Here is a 15,791-nt window from a genome sequence, read left to right as displayed (position 1 = left end):
ACCTCGGTTCCAGATGCTCCACGCCTTGAAGATGATTGTGAAAGGTTCCCCAGGCTTCAGTGATCGTCTAGAAGTCTTTAGAATCCTCTGAAACTGCCTGCAACTCTCAAACCGAATTCAGGATTTTTCAATTTTTGAAGCTTTCTTAGAATGTCTTGGACGCCGAAAATTCATGCCCTTGCATTAGGATATCTTCAGGTATATATAGAGATGAAATTAGGTTAATATAATTGGAAGAAATCCAATTAAATCTTCATGATTGAATGTTGATTGAAAATGCTTATGAAATCTTTCCAACTTGATTCAAATATGGCTCCCCTCTCTCCAATCTCTCCTGAACGAAAATTGAGCCAATATATGATATCTATGTGATTGAATTTGATTGAAAAATAAAACCAAATCAAATCTCCCATATTTTCTCTAATTATCTTGATTTAAATTGTATTTTAAATGAATAAAAATTCATAAAAATATAATAAAAAATCAATTAATCGTGGGATTGGGTTTGGAGGTTCTTAGTGACTTCATGACCAAGTTTGGATTATAAAAGAATAGGCCCATTTGCAAAAATATTGATTTTAACCCTTATTTGCTTCTCATTTTTCATTCAAAATCGACCAACTTTGACAAGGCATATCTCTCTCAATTTTTTAGGTATTGGAATGTTCTAGAACTTTTTAGAAACCTTAGAGAGTCCTCTAACCAGTGCCTTTGGTCTCATACCAAAATAATTTTCCATGCTTATTATATGTCCTTTTGAAAAAAGTGTCTTTTTGTTGACTTTTGAAAAGGACCTATAATGTTTTAGTCCGTATTTCTCAAATGAAGCATTTTTAGACTTGGCATGTGAGTCACAAATTTGTAGAGAATTCAATTTACTTCAAAATGAGCTTTGGATGGAAAATTTATGATGTTCCATGTGAAAGTTATGGCTGGTCAAAGTTCAATTGACTTTTCCTATAAACCCTAATTTGGAAACCTTTTGATTTGTTGATTTTTGATCTTTCCTTGATGAACCATGATCAATTCTTGATCAAATGGTGAATGATACTTCAATATGAGGATCTTGACAAAAAATCAGGAGTTTTGACTTTCTTTTGACCACAATTGACTTTTTAGGTCAACCAGTCGACTGTTGACTTTCTGAGCTTTTGAATGACCAGAACTTTGAGATAGGCCTTGATATTTATCATGGAGATGATGTGAGATATATTGAGATGTCTTGGAGCCATTGCTTCAGTGATTTTCCTTTGAAAGAACCAAACCCTAGTTCAGAGCCTTTGTGTAGGGGAAAGTGTCTGGAAGCTTTGTGTGTTGATATGAATTTGTGTCAGAGAAATTGTATGGGCAAATTTTGGGGTATGACAGCTGCCCCTGTTCAATTATCTTAAACCTGAAGATATAGAGTGGTTTGTATGTCAGTCGGTATCTGAAGGTGGAAGATGATTGAACACTAGAATACCAAGAAATTTGCCCTAGTTGGAGTAGGGACTTTTGTCGGAGATGGGCTTAAAGATGCCATCTAGATGTTGAGACTGAAGTTTTTGGGAAGTAGTTGTTTAGAGATGGGCTTAAAGATGCCATCTGACTTGATAAGCTCGAGAATTAGAATATGTCGCACGTTAGACTGTTAGATGTCTGGAAAAGCCGTATGTTAGGCTGAAGAATAAATCATGCGTTAGATCATTCTTAATTGCATCCTCAGATGTCTGGAAAACCGTGCGTTAGGTCGGAGAATAAATCGTGCGTTAGACTATCTTCAATTGCATCCTCAGATGTCTGGAAAACCGTGCGTTAGGTTGATGGATAAGTCGTGCGTTAGATTGATCCAAATTGCATCCTCAGATGTCTAGAAAACCGTGCGTTAGGTTGATGGATAAGTCGTGCGTTAGACTAATCCAATTTGCATCCGTAGATGTCTGGAAAACCGTGCGTTAGGTCTGATGGATAAGTCGTGCGTTAGACTAATCCAAATTGCATCCGTAGATGTCTGGAGTACCGTGCGTTAGGCTTGATGGATAAGTCGTGCGTTAGACTAATCCAAATTGCATCCGTAGATGTCTGGAGTACCGTACGTTAGGCTTTGAATAAGATTCGAATCCTTGTAATGTACCTGTCAGATAATATTCACTTGGTAACAATGTCAGTTTTATGCAATGTTTATGATGTATGTAATGAATGAGATGGAGTTCTCAAAAATAAATGGGGCGCTTTGTATGTTATGTATGAATTATAAATGCATGCAAGGTATGAATATGCATGTGATGTATATGATGTATGGATATGATTTATGTTGCTCGAAGCATCTTGATTGAGAAGATAAATCTCTGTGTCATTGTGAGTTTGATGTTTTGATCTTTTCTTGGAGATGCCCAGCTGGGGATTTATGATTTCTTGCTTGGGGATGATCAGTAACTTGATGTACCCTGTTTGGGGATTTAGAGATATTAATAAACCATGTTTGGAGAAAAGAGGAAGGACGGGGAATCAGTATTGTTGAAGATGTAAACTCTGTTAGGGAGTCATGTCTTTGTCGGGACGAGAACGTTTGAAGATGTCTTCTTAATGATTACTCTACGGGGAGGTGGTTTTGTGAACCTGGCTCTGTGGGGAGACATGGGTGTCTTGAAAGTTGCCCCCAGTATTGTAGTAAGTTACTACTCGATTTAGGACACGCCACTGAGTATTGATCAAGATGTTGAACTGGACTTGCCTAGATTTGTCCCAGTTAGCAGGAACTTTGGAAAGATTCGCCTCGCGAGGATTTTATGAGATGTGCACTATGGGCGACATGCCCCTAGTACTTAGCATGATGCCCCTGACTGATCGGGACATAGCTTGAAACCCACTTGGGATGCACGCCTTTGGCTGTTTGGCATTTTGAGAGACTCTCGGAGTCTTGATTTGATTGCCCCAGATTGATTGAGAAATAGTTTGGAACCCCCTTGGGATATACGCCTCTGATTGCTTGGCATTTGAAAGATTCTTGGGATCTTGACTTGATTGCCCCAGATTGATTGGGCACAGCGTGCCATGCCCCTTGTATACGTAGAGACATTGCTTCTCGGAATAATCTTGTCTGTTGGGATAACTTTCAGTCATTAGTTGTACCCTGTGCAAGTTCTTTCTGATGCTAACATTTGAAATTATGTAGCAGAATACGTTTAATAATGAATTCATGAGATGCAATGCATACGTTTGTCTTGATTTTTTTGTTGAAAAACATTAAAACAGGAGATGCAAAAGTGTGATGTTTGTAAAAACGTGATATTTGTAACAATGTGATGTTTGTAAAAACTTGATATCAACTCAGCATTAGTGGTAAACCTTAAGGAGTCGGGATACCTTTGTTGTGTCAGTATGCTTTCGAACTAACCATGCTTCAATTAGGACTTTCAAGGGTTGTAACGTGGCTTGGTTCACGGTTTAAGAAACAAAAGATAAAGGCTCAAAATTTATTTGTACCCATCCCAATCTTCGTGATGTTCTTCGATCCTATGCTCAGTTTATGCATTCATGTTCCAAGAGACTTTTGTACCTTCGATAATGACGATAGTTCGCAAGCAATGAGAACTTTTGAGATGACAGTCACTTCTTCCTTTTGGTAGTCACAACTTTGAGTCGTGCCGGAATTTATTGACTTCTCTTTTTTCATCTTTTCGATATCCCTAACTTTTGCCTGAACTGTCTTTTTTGATCTTACAGTCAGCGGGATGCCTTGATTTTTTGCCTAAGTCATCTTTTGATTTTTGATTTAGCAGGCTTTTCTTTGTATATATGTTTTTCATTTTTTCTTTTTGAAAGATATTGACTGCCTTGCTTAACAAATGATGAAACATCTTTGGCTTTTGATTGACATCTCCAACACTTCTTTGATGTGTGCGGATGAACGCTTGTGATTGAAACCTTTGTTGAAAGGTGTACTGAATGATTCTCTTAAAATAGAATGCAAAGCCAAATTAACTGAGAACTACCCTGCCCCAGGTTTAAAATGCGGTTTTTTTTCGTACAAAAAGAAAACATCTACTCCTTAGGCTCAAAGGGGTTGACGAGGGTTTATCATCCTTATATCTCCACTATTTAGGAATTGAAACAATGCCTGTACATCGTCAGCATATTCTGTTCAAAAGCATACTGTGTGAGGTTGCGGTATCGTCTTCGTCATCCTCCCTCAAAAGGCTTACAACTTAGCAGGAGTTGAGTATAACAAAACAAAACATATGCAAAGTAAAGACATAATTTAAAACGAGTGATAACGAAATAATTTATTCAAGACAAACATATGCAATGCACTGATGATAATTATTAAAATAGATAATGTCTATCATAAGTCGAATGTTTAAGCAAACAGAATAGAAATTGCAAATGAAAGTAAATCTAATGATCTAAAGAGTTCATCCTTCTAGCCATCCATAGCATTAGCAATCTTGTTGTGATTAGGCATGGGAGCAGTGATCACATTAGGAGTTGCAGGAGTGTCGAACTCAATTTCACCAACATCTATCATATCTTGAATCTTATTTTTCAATGCCCAGCAGTTGTCGGCATTGTGTCCAGTAGCATTAGAATGGTAGGCGCATGTAGCCTTGGGATCATAAGCTGGACTAGCAGTGTTGGCAAACTTCGGAGGATCCTTTAGGGTGATCATCTTAGCCTTTAGTAGATGTTGTAAGGCTTGAGACAAAGGCATGTTGATCGGGGTGAATTGTCTCCTTGGTCTATCAGTTTTGCGTTGATACTCTTGTCTGGGAGATTGTTGAGATGTTGGAGTAGAGATGAGGACGGCACCAATAGACTGATTCTGATCGTTCTTATCACGGCCCCTCTGACTATGAACAACATTAGACTCATTTCTTCCATGATATGGCTTCTTTGCAGCACTAGAGGATGCGCCCACTTGAATCTTCCCACTTCGGATACCACTCTCAACATGTTCTCCAGTCAAGATAAGATCAGTAAACCCAGACGAAGAACTACCCAGTAAGTGACTATAGAACGGTCCAGTTAGCGTGCCCATGAACATATCCACCAACTCCCTATCAGTCAAGGAAGGTTGGACTCTTCCAGCTAAATCTCTCCACTTTTGCGCATACTCCTTGAAACTTTCTTTAGGTCCCATAGACATGCTTTGTAGTTGCATGCGAGTTGGTGCAAGATCAGAATTGTATTGGTATTGCTTGTAGAAAGCAACAACCAAATCCTCCCAAGTACGGATGCTAGCGCCCTCTAGTTGATAGTACCATTCGAGCTGAGTTCCAGATAAACTTTCTTGGAAGAAATGGATCCAGAGCCTCTTATCAGCAGTGTGAGGCTGGATCTTCCTTACATAGGATCTCAAGTGCATCTTGGGACAGGAGACTCCATCATACTTAGCAAAGGCGGGAGTTTTGAATTTTGGAGGGATAACGACCCCAGGAACGAGTCCTAGTTCTTCGAAATCTAGCCCAGGTACTTTCTGAATTTCCACGCTTCTCAGACGCTCTTCCAATAGGCTATACTTCTCATCAGATTCATCCTCGTCATGAGGATCCTCTTCTTCGTCCTCACCTTGACTATCAGAGCCCACATTACTTCCAGCGTCACCATCATGTTCTTCTTCTTCCTCATCCTTGGGAATTTGACCTTCCTCAGCTTTCTTAGGACGGCCTTTGAACCTTCTTCCCAGGTTGATCACTCCTTTGGGTTTCTGAGTCTTCGTCTTCTTAGTCAGGAGAGCTTTCAGTTCATCTTGCCCCTTGGACAAGTTCAGGATCAAAGCTTGGAATTCAGCATTCTGAGCTTGGAGATTCTTGACAGATTGTTTGAGATCCATCTTTCTTACTGAAATAAACAGCGGAAAGATGAGGCATTTGTTTTTATGAAGCCTGTGATGTAATGTTTATGAATGATATGATTATGCATATGCAATGATCTCAAGGAGTTAAAGGCTTTTTAACACATTAAAAAAAAAGAACATAGAAACACACAAATTAATTATTTTAATTAGAAACTAATGAATTATTTGTTTTTTTTTTTGAAGTTACATCAAAGAAACACTAAAAAAATAAATAGAAAACAATAAAAGAAATCAATTTTCAAGTCGGCGCTTCCTCTTTAATCCTCGGATTTCTTCTTTATGGGCTTTGACCATCTCATTCTTTTCTTGGACGAGTCTATCAATCTCTCGTTCCCATGATTGTATCTGATCAGGCGAGATGAAGTCTTCAATCTTCCACTTGCGGGAGAAATAGTCAAGCATACTATCTCGTTCTTTAGCATTAGCCACTAATACTGCTTTTTCTGCTTCAACCTCTTGTAGACGCTTCTCAAGATCAGCCTTTTCTTATCTTAAGTGAGCAACGGTGGCAGCAAGGTCTTCATTCGGAGCGGGTACATAAGGCTCCAATTCTACACGAACATCTGGAGGAGTAATCCTTGGAACTATAGGCGTGTCAGATGGATATGGTATCCCAAAGTCAACAACTCAATTGTAAATCCATTTGAAATAGAGGACTGATGGAGTATAGTTTCTCAAACCCAAGTCTCTGGTGCCCACCTTTTTTACCTCATACCAAGCTTTAATGAAACGACTCTTTTTTCCAGTTGTGTCAGAACCATAGTCAAAATTTTCCGCACTAAGGTATATGTAATGTGGTCTATCTTTCAAAGCAAAACCGAACTGATGTCGAGCGAGGATAGGATTATAAGTGATTCCCCCTCGGGTGCCAAGAAGAGGCACATTAGGAAATTCTCCACATCGATCAAATAGCTGGATACCTTCGAACTTTTTTGGATACCAACTGATGTCATCGTAAGAAAGCTTCATAATTCTCTGAATCCAAGTCACACCCTCTTCATTCTTTATTACTGATCAAGGCAAGTGCAAAATAAACCACTTGTGTAGAAGAGGAATGCATCCTAAAACACAACCTTGTCTTTTTGTTACTCTGGCGTTGATGGAATGCAACAAATCACCAAGTAGAGTAGGAACGGGATTCTTACTAAGGAAAATCTTGATAGCAGCCTTATCAACAACTTTGTCGCAACGATGAAATAAAACTTATCCATATATCAGTAGAGTTAGAACACTTTCCAAGGCATCCATGCTTAGAGCTTTAGCAAAGATCTTGGCCTTCTCATGTAAGAAATCCACAGGTATTTCGGAGTAGTCTTTTCTGTTGAGCCAAACTTCATTAATTTCTGTCCTTGGCAAATGTAAAGCAGCAGCAATATCTTCTAACTTAGGACCTCCTTCTTCACCAGTGTAAGGAATCTGATCAGGTATGGGAATGTCCATTATATGAGAAAATTCTTCCAAGGTAGGTACCAACTGAAAGTCTCTATAAGTAAAACAATAAAGAAGAGGATCATAGAATTGCATCATAGAATTGAGGAGAGCTTCATCTACTTTGACTCGCACTAGATTTATCAATTTGTTGAGAGGCTCGGAAAGAATGAGAGAACCAGTAATATCATCACATAAGAGCTTCAGTGCAGTAGGTACTTTCTTGAAGTGGAGGAAGAAAGGCTTGCGGATTAGAATTCCCATATTTAAACAACCTACAAAACAAATTATGGTTAAAAGACCTTTTTCTCCTTGAGATGGGTTAGCCATGTCATGAATGCATGTATGCATGATGCATCACAGAAAAACAAATCCACACAAATCACACAATTTTTGTCTTAAGGCTTGCATGGAGTATCATCAGGTGTCCTTCCCAAGGGCATTTCTATGGATAAGGAGATTTCAGCAACGGGTTCTAAAAGTTATCCAGAATTGTCAGCCCTTCTAAAGCACCCTCGGACATGATACATTTGCATCATGCAATGATACTTTGAGAAAGGACCTATCTGAATTGTAGCATCGGGTAGCGACTAGTTCTCGACATTTGCCAAGAGTAGTCCCCCCACTACGTTCCTAAAGGCCAGGATGGGTTAAAGGTAACTAAAGGTCCTTGAGCTCCGGCGCACCCACAGACACATACATAGACCTCCCTCATTTGAGAAAGGTGTGCATATGAATATGGAGTCCTAACTCAAGTGTGAACTTCATATTGACTCATCTCCCACATATGTGAAAGAGGTCGCCATGACTATGCCACTCCTAATCTTAAGTGTTCTTGAATCCGGGTATAGGATTCGTCCTTCAATTAATTCCCAAAACGCCCCTGAAAAATAAAACAAACAAAGCAGACAATAGAAAACATTTAAAATGAATCCAAAACTTTTAAGGTAACCCCTCTTTTATCAAAAAATGTCCCCAGCAGAGTCGCCAGTTCTGTAATACGGTGAACTGACTTTTATTCGAAATGTGCGGATAGCAAGAGTCGCCACCGACTTTTATTTTCTCCAAATATTGGAAAGGCCAAAAGAACAGGAAAAACCTTTTAAATAAAATAGGGTTCGGGGGGTAATTATGCAAAGGGAAGGTGTAAGGCACCCTTTGCATCCATGGTTTTCCATGGGCTCTTAACTGCTTTGCTCTTTGTTTTCAGAAATGTAGAAGAAAAAAAATAGGGACTTTAGCTCGTGAATGAGCGTAGCCCTTTTGAAGGTTTATGAGAAAGAATATGAAAAAAAAATCTTTAGAGCAAGGCAAAGCAATTAAGGGCAATTACCTTATAGTTTGAAAAATGGAGTTCTTTTAGCCTTTCAGGGTGAAAGGGTCTCTCCTTGCCATAAGTGGGCAGGAAGCCTTTCATTTGGAGGTTGAAGGGTCATCGAGAGTTCGTTCGCCATAAGACTGTCCCATGCCATAAGGGGCAGGTAGTCTAAGAGAAGAACCAGAATAGCCTTTTCGTAGGCAGCCAGAGGATACCTCAGCCTTTTCGTAGGCAACTTCCGAGGGTCGAGATCATGTTTAGTGTATCGAAGGCAGCATCATTAGGGACCATGATCTTTAATCGAGGCGACATGGCTGAGGTATCCTCGTATTCGAGGGACTGGCTATTCTGCAAAAAACACAAAGGCAACAGGCAACAGGCAACAAGGCAACAAGGCAACAGAGAGGTTACCCCAAAAGCGTGCGTGTGTGCAACAATCACGTGGTTCAATTCAGTTATTTATCTTATAATTTGTGATTCTAGATCCAATTCAAAGTTGTTACTAACCACACAATCATAAAGCATTATCAATAGCAATATAGGGAAGGGGGAAAATGAAACCAGCGGATCCCAATAGGGGTTGACATAAGTAATAATAAAACAGAAAAGATTTAGGGTTACCAATGACGTAGCTTTGGCACTCGGCAAACCCTGAAAAAGTGGGAAAAATGGCAAACCAAAAAAATAGGGTGAGTGCATTATCAAGTTCGGAGGCAAACGCTATTAAATCTAAAAAATAAAGATATAAGGAAAATTAAAATAAAGAAGGTAAAGAGGCACTTAGCTTCGAATTTGATCTGATATGGTTGGCGATCAAAGACAACCTCGGGGTTAACCCTGAAAAATGGGGAAGGCAGAAAGAGAGGTGAATGTATGCATAGTTCCTGAAAGGTTAAGGAAATAAAATAGACTTTAAGATAAATTCAATACTTAGTTTTGAGTCTTGATCGGGCGCGTAGTCGGAAGGTATCTGGAAAGTCGATCCTGAAAAAAGGCACAGAAAAAAGAAATATTTTTCAGTGTAGGTATTATCTTCGTAAACCCTGATTAGGGCACAAGTTAACCATGATTAATAGAATAAATAAATAATAAATAAATCAATTAGCTATTGGTTTTTAACCTGATTAATTAAATAGATGAAAAATAAAATTTCGATTAAATTTTCTAACCATAATATCTATTTTTATCAATTAATAAATTAATCAAACAATTAAACCATTAAATTACTTTAACCATTTAATTATAAAAACATATTGTTAAGAACCAAATTAAATCAATTAATTGATTATTGGAAATTAATGTGTTTTTTTTTTATTTATAAAAGAAGATTAAAGGAAGTTATTAAAAGAAAATTTACTAAATCAATAACATAAAAAGAATAAAGGAAAATAAGTGAATAAATAAAACTATATGATAAAATAAATAAAAAATTTAAGGGGACTTAGCTAGAATCTGGTGCGGCTTGGCCACGAGGGTGCGTGGTGTTCCTCATCTCCCAGATGCGTTGGATATGATCTGCAGCTGATCTTAAGGCTAGAGATGGCTGGCGCGTCGTAGGCGTGTGTAGGCAGCCAATACTGAATCTGCAAGCATAGTTATAAGGAAAATAAAGAAGCAAAACGCAAGAGGCAGGGATCGAACCCCTGCCCTTGCATATGAACGCTTTTAATGCGCACTGCTTCACCACTGGACCAGATTTGGTTCGTTGTTACAATTCAAACGCATTACATCATATATTAAAGACCCTTACCTCCAGAATTTAAAACAAATTTTCGCGCCTTGCTGTATCATCTTCTTCGTTGGGATTCTTTTTTAGGCAATGATTTTAACAGCGGCTTTCCACCGTGGACGTATGCTTATGCCCCTAAAACCTACACATTATCACCGATCAACACCAACCAAGAGCCTTGATTGAACGTTCAGGACCTCACGAGCACCATGAGACTATTGATTTATCCTGCAATTGCTTACACACAAAAATCCCTAATTCGAAGAACAAAAACCCTAACGATGGTAAATTCTTCAAACCGTAACAGAAATCAAATTAAAGGTGCAGAACGCTTTAAAACATGATTATAAGCATGAATCTATGATCAAAATATGTTTATGCTATGTAAATCAATGCAATCGAATCTCTTAAAAGTAGAACAAACCGTGAGAGTTTAACCTTGGTTCTAGATGCTCCACGCCTTGAAGATGATTGTGAAAGGTTCCCCAGGCTTCAGTGATCGTCTAGAAGTGTTTAGAATCCTCTGAAACTGCCTGCAACTCTCAAACCGAATTCAGGATTTTTCAATTTTTGAAGCTTTCTTAGAATGTCTTGGAGGCCGAAAATTCATGCCCTTGCATTAGGATATCTTCAGGTATATATAGAGATGAAATTAGGTTAATATAATTGGAAGAAATCCAATTAAATCTTCATGATTGAATGTTGATTGAAAATGCTTATGAAATCGATCCAACTTGATTCAAATATGGCTCCCCTCTCTCCAATCTCTCCTGAACGAAAATTGAGCCAATATATGATATCTATGTGATTGAATTTGATTGAAAAATAAAACCAAATCAAATCTCCCATATTTTCTCTAATTATCTTGATTTAAATTGTATTTTAAATGAATAAAAATTCATAAAAATATAATAAAAAATCAATTAATCGTGGGATTGGGTTTGGAGGTTCTTAGTGACTTCATGACCAAGTTTGGATTATAAAAGAATAGGCCCATTTGCAAAAATATTGATTTTAACCCTTATTTGCTTCTCATTTTTCATTCAAAATCGACCAACTTTGACAAGGCATATCTCTCTCAATTTTTTAGGTATGGGAATGTTCTAGAACTTTTTAGAAACCTTAGAGAGTCCTCTAACCAGTGCCTTTGGTCTCATACCAAAATAATTTTCCATGCTTATTATATGTCCTTTTGAAAAAAGTGTCTTTTTGTTGACTTTTGAAAAGGACCTATAATGTTTTAGTCCGTATTTCTCAAATGAAGCATTTTTAGACTTGGCATGTGAGTCACAAATTTGTAGAGAATTCAATTTACTTCAAAATGAGCTTTGGATGGAAAATTTATGATGTTCCATGTGAAAGTTATGGCTGGTCAAAGTTCAATTGACTTTTCCTATAAACCCTAATTTGGAAACCTTTTGATTTGTTGATTTTTGATCTTTCCTTGATGAACCATGATCAATTCTTGATCAAATGGTGAATGATTCTTCAATATGAGGATCTTGACAAAAAAATCAGGAGTTTTGACTTTCTTTTGACCACAGTTGACTTTTTAGGTCAACCAGTCGACTGTTGACTTTCTGAGCTTTTGAATGACCAAACTTTGAGATAGGCCTTGATATTTATCATGGAGATGATGTGAGATATATTGAGATGTCTTGGAGCCATTGCTTCAGTGATTTTCCTTTGAAAGAACCAAACCCTAGTTCAGAGCCTTTGTGTAGGGGAAAGTGTCTGGAAGCTTTGTGTGTTGATATGAATTTGTGTCAGAGAAATTGTATGGGCAAATTTTGGGGTATGACAACCTAACTGTCCTAACCAATTGCTAACCTCTTCCTAATTTCTCTAACTGATTTAACCACCTCTAACAACCTAGTACAACCTCTAACTAACCCAAATCATTCGTAACAACCAGAATAACAGAATCCTAACCTCCAAAACAGAATAACAACCCTCCAACTAATTTTCAGAACCATTTCCTAACTGATTTCTAACCATGTGTCTAACTGTCATAACAAACTGAAACCAATCTCTAACTACCTCCTAACTTCTAACAGAATAAAAAACTCAGAAAAAACAGATTTCAACCAATTTGACAGTTACAACTAACCAACTCAATCCTCACCCTCCAATTCTCCAAACTGACTTCAGATCCTAAGGCTTAGAATCTCTTCCCTCTAACTGAATTTATCAACCAGCTCACTTATATAAACAGAACATCACCTCCAATCTCAAGGTTACACACTCCATTCTTCAATCACCTTCTCTCAATCTCCACAACCTCTCTCAATTCCCTCTTCATTTCTCATTATCTTCATCTCTGAACCACTCTCCACGCCCATTCATCATCACCTCCTCCACCATTTTTCCTCTCCTCACTTTCACTCTCCTTTCACTTCCATCACCTCCACAATTCACCTTTATCTTCTTCACTTCATCACCTCCTCCACCATTTTTGCTCACTTTCATCTCCAATCATCTTCACCTTCTCTCTGCTCACTCTCTGCAACCACATCTTCTCCACTCTCACCAAAGCACAACCACCAACCTTCATCAGAGTTCCATCTTTGAACTCTGAATGAAGGCGTGCTAAGCCTAATTTCCATCATCTACCTCGGCATCCCCTCAAAACAACAACACTTCACACAAAATAAAAACAGAAGAAGGAAAAGCGAAGAGCAAAAGTAACAGGCAAGGAAAGAGTTAATACCGATTCGTACCTGTGTTTATTTCGCCAATCGATCGAACTACTCTACTCTTTGCGTTTACTTTGCAGCAGGAGCTTTCGAAATCTCCTCTCTGGCTTCTTAATCTTCAATCGCTTTCTGCAAATCCAGGTAAGCTTCTTGACACATTCAATCTCGCGTTTTGTGTTTGGCTTTTGTGATTTTGTTCGATTCGGAGATGAGAGACGGAAGATGATAGTTTTGCTTCGTTGTAATTCACGGCGGAGGGAGGTCGATGGAGGTCTTGTGATTGAGAGGCTGAGATATTTCGATCGGAGACGGTGAAATTCTCCATCGCCGCCGTTGGTGTGTAGAAAGAGAAGGGGGATTTGAATGTCACACGAACCCTAATTTAATCTCTTATCTTTCTTTTTATTTTGTTATTATTATTTCTTTTTTATTTTCAATCTTTTTATTAAAACCATGATAGTTAATCAATTGGATCTATAACAAAATCTTGGGCCTGATTTTGCTCTACACCCCTCATTGGCCCGTCACTATACTTTTGCATACAAGAATCTGAACAAAAAAATCATCTGTGGGCCTATCGTGCTTTGCACCCCCTGTGGCCCGTCACTGCCATTTTTGGCTAGAGAAAATCTGTAAACAAAAATGCCTCTGGGCCCAGCGCCCTGCTATTCACAATCCTGTATTCAATTCTTACCCCCTGTTTACATCTTTGTTTTAGATTTTATTAATTCCTTTTGTCATTTCTTTTAGTAATAAAAATACTGACTTTTCTACTATCATTTTTAGACTTTAATACATATTTTGTCATATAAAAAATGTACATAAAAAAATATTAGTTTAGGCTTTCATTTTAATTCTTTTGCTCGATTTGTAATTCAATTTCTCCCATAAAAATTAATATAAAAAATGGTAGTATTTTACTTCACAGAAGAAGAATCATGGAAACTATGAGCAAGATCAAGCTGCCATTAGAGAAGAGATGGATCAAATGAAAGGCAAGGTTGATGCTATTTTGGAAGCCCTCCAAGCTTTGAGAAATGAAAGGGTTCATGTTGTGCAAGAGATTCCTGTTGTTGCTAATCAACTTGCTGCTAGTCAACCTGAAGGCATTCAACAGGTTGTCATTCCACCTTCTACTAATCCACCTGAGTTCCAACCAAGGACTAATGCTACTCTTGGGATGCCATTTAGCTTCATGACTGTTGACTCTCTTGGAGCTTCAAACCAAGGAGGACCTATGCCCGTTATTTCTAGAGTACCAACTATAACTCGGCCTGCTTGCCCGTTTCCTACTCCACCTCCTCATACAGAGATTCCTTATCCTACTTTCTGTGGTCCTCAGTTTGCTAATCCAGAAATGCATCCAATTCCAACTGTTGAAAGAGCTCAACCTATTGAGAGATCTGTTGAGAGGTACCAAATTCTTGAGGAGAGGATTCGAGCTATTGAAGGTTTTAGTGCCTATGGAATGGATGCCGAAGAGATGTGCCTAGTTCCTAATCTGGTTGTTCCGCCCAAGTTCAAGACTCCCGACTTTCAGAAGTACAAGGGTTTAAGTTGTCCAAAAAGCCATATCATCATGTACTGTCGTAAGATGGCTTCTCACATCCACAATGACTCATTGCTCATCCATTTCTTTCAAGATAGCTTGTCTGGGGCATCTTTGAACTGGTATATGAACCTGGAGCGTAATAGGATCCGATCTTGGAAGGATTTGTCTGATGCCTTTCTCAAGCAATATCAATACAACATTGACATGGCACCGACTATGTTGCAACTACAGAATCAAGTGCAAAGAACCAATGAGACATTCAAAGAATATGCCCAAAGGTGGAGAGAAATGGCTGCTCAAGTTAATCCACCATTTTCTGAATCCGAATTGGTTGACATGTTCATGAACACTCTTCAGGGGCACTATTATGAAAGGATGGTGGGTAGTGTTTCTTCTGGAATCTCCGATCTAGTCAGGATTGGTGAAAGAATTGAGAATGGCTTGAAAATTGGTAAGATCCAGAATCCCGCCAATGGTGCTGCTGCTAATCAATATGGGTACAAGAAGCCTCAGGGTAATTTCATCAAGAAGAAAGAAGGCGAGACTAGTGTTGTTTCTGCTCAAGATCAAGCTCCTTGCTATCAAGTGACCTCCACCGCTCCTCAAGCTCATGTGGCACCTGTTGGTCAACAACCTTGGGTGTATGATCGTATACCAATGTCTTATAGCCAACTTCTCGCTACATTGCTCGACCTCAAACTGGTTCAATTAGCGGAAGCTAGGCCTCCTCCTGATCCCCTCCCTCCAAATTACAAGATTAATGCTAAATGTGAATTCCACTCAGGAGGATCTGGTCACACTACTGAAGAGTGCAGAGTTCTAAAAGAAAAAGTTTGGGATCTGCTTGACGCAAAAGAGATTGTGTTTGCACCTGTGGCTCCCAATGTGATCAACAATTCCATGCCACCTCACAATGGAACTTCCACCAGTGGACCATGAAGACTTTATGTTTGTCAGAGAACATTTCATTTGCATTAGAATAAGGCCAAGCTTGCCATTGTATAGATTTCTTTAGTATTTTCAATTGTATTACTTTTGTTGTTATCAAGTACTTCTCATTGTAAGAAACTCATTCTGTTTGAATAAATAAAAATAATGCAATATACATGTTTTTCTCAAATCATTTCATCTTTGTCATTATGTTCATTGATATTCAACTCATTTGTCTTAAGCAACTAAAAGAGGAGAATGATGAAAATCAAAAACACATGAACCACTAATTGTATGCTTTT

Source organism: Vicia villosa, unplaced genomic scaffold (assembly GCF_029867415.1).
Source record: "Vicia villosa cultivar HV-30 ecotype Madison, WI unplaced genomic scaffold, Vvil1.0 ctg.000219F_1_1, whole genome shotgun sequence".
Classification (NCBI taxonomy): Eukaryota; Viridiplantae; Streptophyta; class Magnoliopsida; order Fabales; family Fabaceae; genus Vicia; species Vicia villosa.
Note: the sequence above shows the minus strand (reverse complement) of the source record.